This window comes from Pyxicephalus adspersus, chromosome 10 (assembly GCF_032062135.1).
Source record: "Pyxicephalus adspersus chromosome 10, UCB_Pads_2.0, whole genome shotgun sequence".
NCBI lineage: Eukaryota > Metazoa > Chordata > Amphibia > Anura > Pyxicephalidae > Pyxicephalus > Pyxicephalus adspersus.
In genome coordinates this window covers 9423165-9429713 of record NC_092867.1, presented here as the reverse complement: position 1 = coordinate 9429713, position 6549 = coordinate 9423165, and positions in this window count along the sequence as shown.

Here is a 6549-nt window from a genome sequence, read left to right as displayed (position 1 = left end):
GTGAACAGTTCACACATACAATATATAGATATAATATATTAGATATACATATATATATTAGATATATTAGATACATTGAATATGTCAACTGCTTCACCTGCTGCAAGATTTGTATTTCTCTTCATACATTCTTGTGTTTCAAGCACTTGTTTCAGACAGGACCATGAAATCAGTGGAGACACAGCCTGGTCAGCCATCCTATATTGGTTCATACTATACAGGGTATTAAAGGGGCTGATATCAAGCCTAGGTGCCAAATTAGGTGCTTACATGTTTTTACAAAAACTTTTTACTTATATTTACTGCGGTTTTTAAAGTGTATACATTCCAAATGTTCCAGTCAGGGCACTATAAAGCATACTGAATTTTCCTGAAAAGCTACACATTTGTCTAGAGAAATTAATGAACATGTAGAGAGTGAAACTGACAAATGTAAAATATTAAAGAATTTCCAACTAACTCTACTTTGCAAGGTTTAGGTTTTTATTCCTCAATAGTTTATTGATTCTGCTTTTTGCCAAGGGCATCATTTCTGTTCTCTGTCAGGAACTATTTGCTTAAACATGATGGAAACACAAAATAATGTTTTATTGAATGTTCCAAAAAGTGAACAAAGATCTAGTTGTAGACCTCCGTTTGTGAACATTTCACCCCCTAGTTACAAATGCTATTAAATATTGATTGCTGGCATCAAATAGTAAAATTTGCTTCAATAAATGTAATAGTCCATCTAGAGAGGTTTTTATTTATTGGCAGATTTAGTTTAGTATTAGTGAGTACTTGCTGTTCTGCAAAACATACTTGAATGTATTCAAGTGTACCCTATAATCATGATAATTTTTTTATGTACAGACACAGTGTATATTTTTAAAGCATTATATGTGCCAGAGATCTACTTTGCTTAAACAAATGTTCATATAAAACAAAAGGGTAAGCACAGAGACTGAATTAAACTGAAAGGATTGGTGAATGAGAATCCCATGCAAGGAGCACATAATATGTGTGTAAAAAGAGTTATAATAATAAAAACTAGGCAAACAAAATTATTCAGAATGCCAACCTTAGGGTACACAGGCTGCCCATGCTAGCTGTGTGTCAATTGTGCTGATCCAGTGGTTTTAATTAATTTAAAATCTCTCAACTGGAACACATTTGCATTATGTTGTCTAGGATGACAGAAGTCACCGGTCAGCGTTTGCTTGGATCATCCCTTTGTAATAATTCACCAACTTAACCTCCACATATGTCAACATCTCAGACTCACCTAACCATCACATTAAAGTTCGTATGTAATCCATTTCCAACACCATGGCATTAAGATAGAATTGACCCCTGCCACCATTTGCAATACTAAAAGCCTACAGTCTTTCTGGAGCGTGTCTGTTGGACTTTGCCCATAAAGCTAAAAGAGTATTTCCGAAGTCAGATACTGATGTTGGATGAAAAGCCTTGGCACTTTTATAATAAACTTGGAATTTAGTGAATGTGCAACTAAATGATGCTTTTGCATTTGAGCAGGGCTGCCCTTTGAAATAAAGAGGGTCCATTTAAGTTCAGCTACCTTCATGAGCCCTAATATCTTAAGTTATCCCTGCTTTCTTAATTAATTCTTAATATCTTAAGTAAGCTCTGCTTTCCTGACAGCTCCGCTCTCCTGATTGCTACTGAAGCCCTAGCGCAGCTGTGGCATGTGTTCTGCATCCAAAAACACATACCACAGACCAATCATTTTCTACCGTAACTGGAGAAAAAAATCAGTGATTTTAGATGTGAACTCCAAGCAAAGATTCAGCAGCAATTATGGATGAGATAAGTTGGAAAGCATTTATTTACTGTTAGGACAAAAAGTGCTCTGTACATAAAAAAAAAAACAAACATGATTAAAAAAAATTGTTACAGAAGTAATCCCACGCAAAAATGACTTTGCATCAAATCAGTTGTTACCTAACTCATGATTCATCCCACCCATTGTATGTAAATTCCTGTGCAGATACCACATGCTAATTTAAATCTGAACTCCAGACACTGGCATCTGCTGTATATCATTGTCATTCCTATTCATCTACTCAGAGATTGATCTCATCTATCAAGTCTGATGATGTTAAAAGTAAGGTACCAGGAAAACTAAGAACTAAAACAAGGGAACACTTTGTCATCACATCTTCATATTAAACATATTTCTGACTAATGTATCTATATGCACATGGTCGTCATGTATTTGATTATACTCGGAGAACCATGTTTGAGGCCAATACATTGCTTGCTGCTTCTTATGTAAATTACAAGATTTCTGCTAGTGGTATACTTTGTTGACTTATATTTGTGAAGTATGATGGGTCTGAATTTTTTTTTTTTAACAGTTCTTAAACACTTTGCAGTTTCTCTACTTGGTTGGAAGCTTGGTTTGCTATGTTTTTTTTTATTTTTATTTAAAGAGGAACTAAACCCAAAATAAAAAAATACACACACTTACCTTTAATCCCGCAGGTCTGGCGATCCTTAGGTTTCTTTCTTTGGGTCCCACGTGGTCCGGGTATCCGTCTTCTGCCTGGCACCAAGTGCCAACATCTTCTTCTCTCTTTTTCCAGGTTCTTCTTCCTGGTCACCCAATCTCACACTGTGACGTAGATGGAGAAAAAGGATTGCCAATCTTACTGTGCATGCGTGAAATCTGCATTTTTTTTCCAATTAATGCAAGGGCTCCTAATCTCGACCATGCACAGAAGGAGCAGCCAAGAGCCTCCCAGGATGCGTGACTAGGGTATCCCACAAGGCTTTACACTCCCATTCTGTCTGCCACCGCGATCGAGCAAGATGTTTTAAGTAAAGTAAAAATTTTGAGTTTACCTATTCATCTACTCAGAGATTGATCTCATCTATCAAGTCTGATGATGTTAAAAGTAAGGTACCAGGAAAACTAAGAACTAAAACAAGGGAACACTTTGTCATCACATCTTCATATTAAACATATTTCTGACTAATGTATCTATATGCACATGGTCATCATGTATTTGATTATACTCGGAGAACCATGTTTGAGGCCAATACATTGCTTGCTGCTTCTTATGTAAATTACAAGATTTCTGCTAGTTGTATACTTTGTTGACGTATATTTGTGAAGTATGATGGGTCTGAATTTTTTTTTTAACAGTTCTTAAACACTTTGCAGTTTCTCTACTTGGTTGGAAGCTTGGTTTGCTATGTTTTTTTATTTTTATTTAAAGAGGAACTAAACCCAAAATAAAAAAAAACACACACTTACCTTTAATCCCGCAGGTCTGTCGATCCTTAGGTTTCTTTCTTTGGGTCCCACGTGGTCCCGGTATCCCTCTTCTGCCTGGCACCAAGTGCCAACATCTTCTTCTCTCTTTTTCCAGGTTCTTCTTCCTGGTCACTCCCGATCTCGCACTGTGACGTAGATAGAGAAAAAGGATTGCCAATCTTACTGTGCATGCGTGAAATCGGCATTTTTTTTCCAATTAATGCAAGGGCTCCTAATCCCGCCATGCACAGAAGGAGCAGCCAAGAGCCTCCCAGGATGCGTGACTAGGGTATCCCACAAGGCTTTACACTCCCATTCTGTCTGCCACCGCGATCGAGCAAGATGTTTTAAGTAAAGTAAAAATTTTGAGTTTAGGTCAGCTTTAAGCTGTAGTCCTCACTAACAAATTTTTTTTGTTACAATCACTTTTATTAAAAGTTTTCATTTTTATTATACAATCAACAAAAGGAGAACAAAGACAGAAGGGGGACAAACATAGAACAGTAGAACCCCAGTTATCTGGATCTCAGATCAACTGGAAAATTCAGATAACCAACACCTCCGCTATCCTGATTGCTCCTGCAGCTCTAGCCCAAGAACACATAGTACAGCTCCGCTAGGGCTGTTGGAGCAATCAGGGGAGTGGAGCTGTCAGGAGAGCATAGCCGAGCTCTGTGATTGCTACACTCCATGATTGGCTTGTACTTCCCTTTTCTCAGCCATTCAGCACCAGAAGTGAATGGGGACAAGTCTCCCCATTCAAGTCTAGTGCTGAATGGCTGAGAAAATGAAAAAGGAATTAACCTCAGTTAACCAGAAAGTACACTCATCCGGAATTGGCCTTTCCCTGTGGGTGCCGGATAACCCAGGTTCTACTGTACATATATACAAGTAGGCAAAGGGAGGGGTAAGATAAGGAATGAGAAGCATAAGACATAAGCTACCAGGGTGATAACTTTATCATGTTCAGAAACTTTTAAAAAAATAGATAAACTTCCACATAAATGTCTGACCTATATATAACACCTGTTTGTTGTTTTTTTACTAAATGAACTTTTAGCCTGTGACTCCAGCTTGAAGAAAGTGATGGTTGTGACATGCCTATTAACAGTAAATGTAATTATTAACACATTTACACTGAGAGCTGTTTGTTTTTATTCATGTTCTTGCTTTCAAGCATGTTACTTCTAGGTTTAAACAGAGCAGAGAAAGCTTGGTATATCCGACAGGTCTATATTGATTTTATTTGAGTCCTAGTTAAGAGATTCGTTCTCATGTTTCTAGAAAGTGATGAGAAATAAAAAATGTTGGCGATAGAACAGGATAAGAAGGAAATCTACCATTGCAGATACTATTTGCAGCAAAAATTAGGTGGAACATTAAGGAAACGGGTAAGGAAAACCCAACCTTTTTTTCTTTTAGAGCACTCTCCTTGGTGCTGATTTTGTGTAATTTACAGACCAGCTCCGGCCATATTTTGCTGCACAGGCACTGCACTCTTCAGAAGATCCCATGCCTAGAAAGTGTTCAGCCATAAGAAGGGGTAAGGGGTTGTATAAGTTTCCTCCTGGGAAAGCAGAGCAGATTATCAACTAACTATGAACGGAGTGGCAAAGAAGATCTTTATTTGTACCTGCTTACCAGTGTTTAAAGAAAGTGAATCCCTACATGACCACTTTAAATTAAACCTGGCAGATTTCACAAATTAGGTAAACCAACAATTCTGGTCAGGTGTATGTACCTCATGATGTCTGCAGGTACCCTTGCTTATTTTGAAATCAATTTCTGTATGCTCAAGGGGGCCCAGATCACAACCCCAAGCAGTACAAAGGACCTGATTGTCTAAGACCCCCCCAGAAACAATGCAAGTTGCAAGTGTATTGCTGCCGATTCCTTTTTAAAATAACCCCCCCCCCCAAGACCCCAAGACAAACATGTTAAATTCGGGGCTCTTTATATATCAAAGGCATTTCATAAATGATCTCCACAGACATAAAAGCATAATACCACACTGATAAGCTCAAACTCCCTATACTTAATAAAGGACCCCAGCAAAAGAAAATTATCTTGTCATTCACCTTTATTTCTACTATATTATTACTCTTTTTACAAAGAACAGGACAATTACATATAAAACAGGGTATTATATGTATGTCGCTGATTTTCTAATTATTAATGATGGGTCTAAACCTTACAATTCATACACTCTGAACTAAAATCTGTGGGTGGTATTGAGCAACTTAAAATGCATGCATATATAGATTCACCCTTAGGTAATGCAACAGGGTATTATATCTTCTAGCTACCATTAGGATTCAGAAGGAACGGAAGGGAAAGTTGGAGGGAGGACAGTATAAGGTAAATGGAAATTACGTTCTGATTTTAGAACAGTTCACTAGATAGTACTAGTAGCTCATTGATTGTTTTCACATGATGCCTGGGACATCACTTTACTTAGGATAACTCCAACGGCGCTCTCTTTAAAGTTCCACTTTTAGGAATCCAGGATTAGGCAGGTGATTATTGCAATATTCCTTCCCACTTGCCAGATTGCCCCGGGTATCTAGCAAAAAGCTGAGCTGCACATGCACAGTGTCAGCTTTTGGTACCCGGATACCCCGCAATCCAGGCTTTCCCTGGAATTATGGAACCTTATCCTGGCCTAGCTAATCAAGATGGCCAAAGATCATCTACAGAAAGAGAAAAAAGAGAAAGACGGTGGTGCCCTGGGAGGGAATGGAGATGAGGATTGTGGATTTTGTTTCTTTTTTGCCCCATCCCACAAGTCCATAAAAGAATACAGCTAAGTGGAAAGATAACCATCATTTATTTATCAATATGGCTTAAACAATACAGAGAAGTAGAACAAGGTAGAGAAGTTTTTGATATCTGCTAAGTGACATAAATCCAAGAACAGCAATCTTGATGCAGACAGGTGAAATTTAGTTGAACAATAAAGGGAGTTGCACCAGCACAGAAAAATTAATAACTTTGCTAGATAAAATGAAAAAAAAAAAATGATCTACCCAAATTAAAGGGTCACATGTACACTCATACACAAATATTGTTTCTGCTATTTTACCTAATTTGAACATTTTAATTCTTCTAGGTACAAGAGTTTATGATTCATAAATAATGATATAGCCAAGACAAAATTGGAAATTGCTTCCTGCCAACAAATAAAAAAAAAAAAAAAAAGACAGGAAGGAGGAACATGCAGATTTTAAATAAATTTTCTTTAAAATATAGTCAAGTTATCTACCATTTACAACTACTGGTTAGGAGAC